The sequence below is a fragment of the Macaca nemestrina genome, chromosome 2 (genome assembly GCF_043159975.1).
Source record: "Macaca nemestrina isolate mMacNem1 chromosome 2, mMacNem.hap1, whole genome shotgun sequence".
Taxonomy (NCBI): domain Eukaryota; kingdom Metazoa; phylum Chordata; class Mammalia; order Primates; family Cercopithecidae; genus Macaca; species Macaca nemestrina.
In genome coordinates, this window is record NC_092126.1 from 189,288,509 (window position 1) to 189,298,192 (window position 9,684).

The 9,684-nt window shown below is 40.1% G+C and overlaps 1 protein-coding gene across 9 annotated transcripts in view; it reads right to left on the reverse strand.

The window, feature by feature from the left end:
• Window positions 1–9,684, reverse strand: part of LOC105477421 (NOP2/Sun RNA methyltransferase 3) — a 258,079-nt gene that overhangs the window by 168,220 nt on the left and 80,175 nt on the right. The window lies entirely within an intron of this gene.

A 9,684-nucleotide genomic window follows, 5' to 3' on the forward strand; every position in this document is an offset into this window, starting at 1 on the left:
GCAGAGTTTGTTGGAGTCAGAAGGAGGACTGGGGAACTTTGCTTCTGGAAGAGCAATATTCTGCCACTATATTGATCAAATACACTATGTATCCAGAAACGGCTAAGAGGAGGGGTGGGAGGCAGGGGACAAAAAAGGACTGTAAAGGAAACTAAGTCCTGTTCCAGTTCTCCCTTCAAGTTTTAACAGTTTATACTTCTGTTATTATAAGCACTATACAAGGCACTGTACTATTAAAAATATATGTGATAGTAGTTACAATGTTAAATATATTTACTGTTAAAAATTTGCAAAATGTGGCTGGGCACAGTGGCTCACACCTGTAATCCCAGCACTTTGGGAGGCTGAAGTGGGTGGATCACTTGAGGTCAGGAGTTCAAGACCAGCCTGGCAACATGGTGAAACCCAGTCTCTACTAAACATGCAAAAATCAGCCGGGCGTGGTGGAGGGCGCCTGTAATCCCAGCTACTCAGGAGGCTGAGGCAGGAGAATCACTTGAACCCAGGAGGCAGAAGTTGCAGTGATCCTAGATCACACCACTGCACTCCAGCCTGGGCGACAGAGGGAGATTCCATGTCAAAAAAAAAAAAATTGCAAAATGCACAAATGTACGCAAAACAGTGAATATTACCTATATAATCCATTCAAAAAATCAATATTGATATTTGACAAATTTCTTTTCAGAATTTTTTTTTTTTTTTTTTGAGACAGTGTCTCGCTCTGTCATCAGGCTGAAGTGCAGTGGAGCAATCTCAGCTCACTGCAACCTCTGCCTCCCAGGTCCAAGCAATTCTCCTGCCTCAGCCTCCCAAGTAGCTTGGATTACAGGTGTGCACCACCACGCCCAGTTAATTTTGTATTTTTAGTACAGACGGGGGTTTCACCACGTTGGCCAGGATGGTCTCAATCTCCTGACCTCGTGATCCACTCGCCTCGGCCTCCCAAAATGCTGGGATTACAGGCGTGAGCCACCGTCTCTAGGCATACATTTGTGTTTTATTCTCTCCCCAGTAGCTTAACAATGCTCTTCAAAGAGGAGACAGAATCCAGGGGGATGAAAAACACAGAAGAAAGCCATTCTCTGCTTTTACTAATCATGTGACCTTGGATCATTAACATCTCTTCCACTCATGAGGTCAAAATAGATCCTACTTCTTCACAAAGTTAGTGAGGATTTAATGACATTAATATTTAAAAATGCTTAGAATAGTGCCTGGAATATAAGTGCTACATAAATGTTTATAAAATAAACAAATAGGTGCTCAATAAATATTTATGGAATAAATGAATATATATGTATGTACATAATTTTAAACTATAATACTTTATATAGACTTTATATTCTGCTTGGTTCATTGAATAATACATTGTTAGCATTTTCCTATGTTAATTAGATAAATCAGGCCAGGCACAGCAGCTCACATCTGTAATCCCAGCACTTTGGGAGGCTGAGGTGGGAGGATTGCCTAGAGTTTGAGACAAGCCTGGTCAACATAGCAAAGCCCTGTCTCTACTAAAAAATTAAAAAATTAGCTAGATATGGTGGTACATACCTGTAGTCCTAGCTACTCCAAAAGCTGAAGTTGGAGAATCACCTGAGCCCAGGAATTTGAGGCTGTCGTGAGCTATGACCATGCTACTGTACTCCAGCCTCAGGGAAAGAATAAGATCCTGTCTCAAAAAAAAAAAAAAAGGAGAAGAAGAAGAAGAAAAAAAACTCCTATTTCATCAATTGTTCATTTTCTACTGAATGATTCCTACCAATGCCCATACTGCTAATATCTGCATGGCTAACGTCCTAAGTCTTTGATCATGTTACCTCCTCAATGAGCCCTGCCCTGGCCACTCTGCAGCCGACAACCCTAATCCTTATTACTTTGCTCTGCTTTTTTGTTTTCCTCCATAGCACTTATCACCTTCTAACATACTGCATTGTATCATTATTTGTGATATTTATATTTACATTCATCCTTCCTGCTGGACTGTAATCTCTGCAAGAGCAAGAAAATTATTTTTTTATTGATGTACCCCAGCCTCCTAGAAGATGACCTGTTACAGAGTAGATGCTCAGAAAATATTTGCTAAAGGGAAAAGGTTTCTTTCTTTTATTTTTCACTATTATAAATAATTCTGTGATGGCTATTTCTGTAAGTAAAGTTCTCTTACAGCACCTATTTATTTTCTTTATACCTCTTGAAGTCAAATTGTGGGGTCAAATGATGTGAACATCTTTAAATATCCTACTATTTATTGCCGAATAGTTTTCCAGTTCTCTCTTATCCAATCCGATTCACAAATTGTGGGGAGGAGAGATCATGTAGCAACCAGCCTAGCACCAGCCTTCTCTGTGTTTCCGCCACCCTGGCCAACATTGAGACAACTCCTTCCCCCAGGAATAAGAACTTGCCAGTTTGGGCCGGGCGCGGTGGCTCAAGCCTGTAATCCCAGCACTTTGGGAGGCCGAGACGGGCGGATCACTAGGTCGGGAGATCGAGACCATCCTGGCTAACACGGTGAAACCCCGTCTCTACTAAAAAACACAAAAAACTAGCCGGGAGAGGTGGCGGCGCCTGTAGTCCCAGCTACTCCGGAGGCTGAGGCGGGAGAATGGCGTGAACCCGGGAGGCGGAGCTTGCAGTGAGCTGAGATCAGGCCACTGCACTCCAGCCCGGGCGACAGAGCGAGACTCGGTCTCAAAAGAAAAAATTGCCAATTTGATTGATCCAAGTCCTGGACATTGATAGGGCAAAGCATATTAGTGACTGAGGTGAATGTGCATTAAAGCATGATGCATCCATGTGCATTCCCTCTCAAGTAGTTTTCTATATTTGAAAACAACCCATAACTGCAAACGCACACCTCTTGAAGCAGCTAATTATCTCCTTATTTTTCCCTTTGATTCAGCCTATTTTTTTTCCTATGCATAGGTTCTAGGTCTATATTCTGAAAATGTAATTAAAAATGTGAACCTGAATGCACAGAGCTCATTAAATATTTGAATATGCTTCTCATGTGACATAGATTTTAAATGCTCTGTTATCTTAAATTCTGTTATCTGAATATAGCTTCATTTGTTTCTATTCCTTTAAAATTTTGCTATTTAGAATATAATGCAATATTCTAGCAAATGTCTGAGCAGAGTATGGCTATCATCCTCCTCTAGATAGCATTCCTGTGTTAATGCCCATTAGCTTTATTGGCTGCCACAACACCCTGTTGGTATATTAAATTTCCTGCTGAATACATCTCCCATTTGGCTATTTGTGCTGACGCCTAATCTTCGGTTCTCTATACTGGTGTCCTTCTTTTTGGAATTTAGGTTCAAGGTCTTATATAATGCTAGTGACCATGGAAAAGAGTCTATTATATACCCCATAACAACCATTTGTTCATCTCTAGTTTTGCTACCTCAATTGTAATTTCATGTTTATAAGGAGAATTGTTCAGAAAGAAAATGAGATATGGTATATTTTATGTGAGGTACATGCCATACACAATCAGCAAGGGATTTTTCAGCATTTTCTGTAGCAAAATTCTAAGCCAATTCTAAAGGACGCTGACTGTGGAAAACTGACACAGGAAATAAGTCAGCAAAAGAATTTAAAACACAAAGGACAATGGGAGTATTGAGCACAAAAATGGCAAATAAGGTGGCTTATAAATTTGGGGAAATTAAGCTGTCATCTTCAAGCATGCATCGGTTAGATTTTAATTTTGCACCTGTTTTGCAGACAGAAGTTTTGTGTCTAATTCTCATGTAAACATTTTAAGCAATCAGGATATATATCTACATTGCTTTCATGGGGTACTGCTGAGAGAATTACTTTAATTACATTTAATCCTATTTAGGACTTATTGAGAGGCATTCTAAAACAATAGGAGAGTGGAAGTGGATAAAGTTCAGGTCAGGAATTTACTAAGTTTTTATGGATTTCTTAGGTTCTGTCCTCCATTATGGGATATAACCATTTTGTAGATAAAATACTAAAGTAGCAAACCCAGGAAAATAGGAGAAAGACACTATTAGTCACCTACTCTTGAAGAAATGTGCCTTCTTTGAAGGCTAGACTTGGTGAAGAATTTGTGAAATGACAAAGATTTTTTTTTAACCTTTTTTTTTTTTTTTTTTTTTTTTCCAGAGACAGGATTTCTCTCTCTCTGTTGCCCAGGCTGGAGTGCAGTGGCCCAGATATGGCTCACTGAAATCTCAGTCTCCTGGGCTCAAGTGATCCTGGCACCCCAGCCTCCCAAATAGCTGGGACTACAAGCACATGCCACACATACAACTAATTTTTTTATTTTTTGTAGAGAGGGGATTTGGCTATGTTGCTTAGGCTGGTCTCAATCTTCTAGGCTCAAGTGATCCTCCCATCTCAGCCTCCAAAAGCCATGAGATTACAGGTGTGAGCCACCGTGCCTAGCGGTCTCTCTCTTTTCTTGCAATGCCATCACATTGGGAACTCGCTACCTTACTAGCTAGCTAATTAAAAACTTAGCATGAGCCATGGATTTTTATTATAGAAAACCTGTGCACTTATCTTATGGGACTTGGAGAAGCTTTCGATAATTCCTGAAACTCAAAGTACCTGTGTGTTTGCATGTTGTACCTGAAAAGGGACATTATTGAAAGTGATTTGTGGTTGGCAAGTTTCTCAGGTACCATGCAAAGATTCCGCCAGAAGTAGCCTTATACACCAAAGATTGCTCTACTCACGATAGCCTAGTCATTAAAAATGAATTCTGTGATCAAATTCTCTCTCTTCCACTCCCTGGAAGTGGAAACTAACACCTTTGACCCTCCACTTTCTCATCTGTATAATGAGGATATAACTACTGCTGTGGTTTGAATGTGCCCCCTAAAGTTCATGTGTTCTAACTTAATCCTCAATGTCACATTATTGAGAAGGGAACTTTTAAGAGGTGATTAGTCCATAAGGGCTCTGCAATAATAAATGGATTGATGCCATTATAATGGGAGTGGGTTAGTTATCTTGGGAGTGGCCTCATGATAAAAGGATAAGTTCGGCCCCTTTCCTCTCTCTGTCTTGCATGCTCACTTGCTCTTTCACCTTCTGCTATGGAATGATGCAGCACAAAGACCCTTTCCAGATGCCAGCGCCATGCTTTTGGACTTCCCAGTCTTCAGAAACATGAGCCAAATAAATTTGTGTTCATTATAAATTATGCAGTTTCAGCTATTCTATTATGGCAGCACAAAATGGGCTAAGACAACTACCAATAATAGATGTTTCCTTTAAGAATGAAATCATATACTTGCTTGTACATGAAGGCACTCAAGAAGTGTGTGATGATTACGTTCATTATCTACTGCTATGTAACAGTTACATCAAAACTTAATAGCTTCAAACAACAATAATCTCTTTTATTAGCTTATAATTCCTGTGTGTCAGGGGCTTGGGAGCAGTTTAGCTGGATGGTTCTGGCTCACAGTTTCTCACAAGACTATAAACAAAATGTTGGCCAGGGTTTCAGTCATCTAAGTCGTGACTAGGGCTAGAAAATCCACTTCTAAAATGGCTCATTCATAGGACTTTTGGCAGCAGGCCTTAGTTCCTTGATCCTCGGACCTATCCAGAGGACTGTTTTATTGTCCTCATGGCATGACACCTGGTTTCCCTAAAGGAAATAATCTAAGAGAGAAAGGCTGTAGCTGTAATATTTTTTATGACCTAGCCTTAGAAATTACACATAATCATCTCTTATTGGTTACACACATCATCCCTATTCAATATGGGAGAGGACTACACGCTTGTGTAAAGACCACTGGCAAAGACCATTGGAAACCATCTAGCAGACTAGCTAACATGATGATGATAACTGTGATGATGATGAAGAGGAGGAGGATGAAGGCACAGACCACAGGAGATCAACAGCTTACCTGGAGTTCAGAGAAAATATGTGATGTTACCTTTGCATTAGTGTACAGAAGAAAGAAGCTGGATACGCAATGTGAAACTTTAATAATTCTAAAGAACACCAAGAAAGTTTCTGAATGAACTGTTCTCTGGAAGAGCAATATAGCTTAGCAGTTCCCATGTTCCTAAAACATAATATATTCTAAACTCATTCAACAAATATTTGATATGTGCTGTGAATTACTGTATTTGCTTGGGATGCATCAGTGAATAAAGATCCCTGTCCCAATGGAGCTTGCATTATAGTGGAGCAAGAGGCAATAAAAAAGAATAAGTTGCATGGCATGCTAATGATACATTAAAAAAATAGAAGATGCACAGTGTAAAGAGGATCTAGAAATGTTGGCGTGGCATATGAGGTTGGTTAAAGGACTAAATATTTGTTGAATGGATGAATGAACAAGTTATAGGCCTGCCTCTGGAGTCTCTGGGAGACAGAACTTCAAAAGTTATATGCTCACCACCAACAACAAAAAAACAGCTTAAAACATGAATTGAAAGCAGTAGCTTAGAAAGCCTAGAACACATTGGCTCGAAGAGGTCTGGGCCTCAGAACACCAGTGAGAGTAGCTGTTAGACGGGACATATTAGGAACCACACACAAAAACCACAGTAGTGGACACTGCATGTGAATAGTGACTAGGATTATCTAGGACAACAGGATTACTGTGAATAATGCTCAGCCAAGGGAAAGCGTGGTAGACTCAGATTCGGAAGAGCCTACCTCCGTGAACGCCTGTGATTTCTAGACCATACAGTAAGCCTTCATGATAGTATTACCATCTCCATTCCACAGAAGAGTAAACAAGTATTCAGAAGCCAAACGATTTACTAAGCATCTGACTCATTACAAAGACATTGTTCTTTCCATATGGCATATCTCTTCCTCCAAGATCTTCTTGAACATGTGATGGGAGAAAAATAGCATTGGTAAAATATCTAAATGTACAAAGGCATGATTTGTGATTTTTACATGTGGGACTCAAGAAGGGGCCACAAACTTAAATTTTGTAAGTGTCGTATGGTATGTAGTATTTGTGCAGATCTCCTCTTCACATCTTGAAACAAGATTTCTTATGTTTCACGAGGTACAATGCGAAATATGACTCAGAACCGTTGTTCTCTCCTGAGGGGTCTGTATATATAATGAAAATGACAAGAAGCAACAGAACACAGAGATTACTCTGTAGACACGGAACTTCAGTATTTTCCTTCCTGGATTAGTGGGAAGGTGAGGATTATACTCTTCAGGACACCCTGCACTCAACATGGCAGCGGTAGCTATGAATTTGGATCAAATGTTTTTCACTTCATCGGCTCTCTTGAGAAGTAAGTAGAATAAAACTTATCCTGAATTCCTTATTGCAAAATTTTATCTGAGATTATACTCATGACTATTACTTGGTAAAGGTAGAGTAGAAAATTTACCATACTTATTTTTGACACACAAATAGCTTGACTGCTAAAATAACATGCCAGTGAGAAAGAGAGAGGGAGAAACCAAATATATATTTCCAAAGAAAGCTAGTGGTAGTTAGACCAATTTTTCTACTTGTAAAAGTTATAGACCTCTCTTTGTAACAATAGAAAAGAGAGAGAAACAGATAAAACAGCTAAAGAAATCATGCTTAAAATGAATGGCTTAGAATATCTATCACAACACAAAGAGACAGCTCTCATTTCCTAGAATAGTTTGGAGACTTCCTGCGTGGTCCAGTAGAGTAGTGCCTAGTCTAGTTTTGAACATGAACACGTATGTCCTTGCTACCTGATATTAAGGAAGTGCACACGACATATTAAATGTATGCCAATAGCTTAAAAGTAAAAGAAGCCAGTTTTGGTTTGCCAAATAAACACAGTTTCAACCTCATCTTGCTCTTTGTCAAAAAATGATGTATTCCTATACATAAATCATAAGCCCACTAAGCACAGCCTCATAATTTGACACCAATCTTTTCTCTTAAGAGTCATTACTCAGGTTATCATCTTTGAAAGAGAATGGTGACATTTTTGCTTAAAAAAGAACTCATTTTAATTTTAATTTCTACCCACCGTGCATTTTAAATAAGGCAATGCAAGCTGTGGAATGCTTGCATCTGCCCCTATCAAGCTCAGGAAGCCAGCCCAGGGAAAGGAAGGGGGAAGAAGGGAAACACCTGTCAAGGTCCTGAGAGTCCAAGGGGGCACAAGGTAGGCAGAGAGGCCTCTGCTGATCAACACTTTTTGACAGATATCGCATCACTGTTGCCATCTCTCTTTTGCCAAGTTTTAGCTCTTATCATATTCTCAACTTTGAGAGGAAGAAAAGAACAGAGTCAATGTTTATTCCCCGTACTCTTAGCTCTGGTTTGCCAAGCTCATTTCTGAATATGTAAATACTTTTTTCATGGAGACGCAAAAGACCGTCGTCTTGGTCTTGTTAAAGAGAGAAATTAAGCCAGAATGTTCTCAGGGTAGGCTGGCAGGGAAGCCAGGGAGGTATATTTCCACTCATGTAGCTGTTTAAGTTACTTTAGACAGAAATCCTGACAAAATCACTAGGTGTCCTTTGTGATTGCTGCTCTAGAAATACGGCTATACCTAGTCGGGGGAGAGGAGTGAATAAAGGGCTTTAAGGAAAAAACTGACTGTTCCACTGTTGACAACATTTCTGTCTCAAGGTAACTCACCAGCGAGGCAGCCTGCCAGCACAATACGTGACTCCTGAGCGGCATGGGAACTGCTTAGCCATACCGAGATGATGGTGAGACACTCAGGAGTCATTAGGCCTTTGAGGCCTGAGCAGCATGGGAACTGCTTAGCCATACCGAGATGATGGTGAGACACTCGGGAGTCATTAGGCCTTTGAGGCCTGAGCAGCATGGGAATTGCTTAGCCACACCGAGATGATGGTGAGACACTCCGGAGTCATTAGGCCTTTGAGGCATTCTAATCTGGCAGTGCTGGAAATCTGTGACATTAGATGCTAAACAGTTGAGAGCACAACACACTAGGGAAAGAGAAAAATATATTATTATAATACAGGGTGAAATATATGATTACTGCTTTGCAAATTTCCTGAAATAAGGCATACTTGTGTAGTACACGTGGAAAAGTGCTAAGGATTGATAAGCCGCTTTCTACAGAGCCCTTCCAAATCAGGCTGGAATTTCTGGTACCTCTTTTTGCCCTCTGGGCTGCATTTCAAACAAAATAAAAAGCCCCAAAAGAAACTGACTGAGCAGCAAAGAAACATATAATCAGAATATTAGAGGGCCAGGGTCAACATTCCCCTACCACCTCCGTGACCTCTTTCCGAAGTCCCAAGTCTTTAGTAAAGGTCACTGGCACCCAAGTAAGTAAAACCTGTTAGCAATAATTCTGAGAGATAATCCAAGCATTTTCCCTTTGACTGAGGGATACTATTGTGCTTACAAATATGCTGAGGGCTATTTCTGTTGGAGATGAGTCGGAAAAGCAAGCACAAGCTAACTAGGTCAGGGGATTGAGCCAAATACCTTATCTTACCACTGTTTCTCAAGGAGGTTTACTGAACATTCCACTAATTCATTCATTCACCTATTTGTTCATTCAACAAGCATTTATTGAACATATACTATGTTGTTGACATCATTTTAGGGTGCCAGACATACGAAGATAAGATAAAATCCCTGCCTCTAAGGAGTTTACTATCCTGTAGATATCTGCTTGAGCTGTTAAGATTCTGCAAGTTATAAAGATTAAGACTAAGAGAGGCCAGGCACAGTG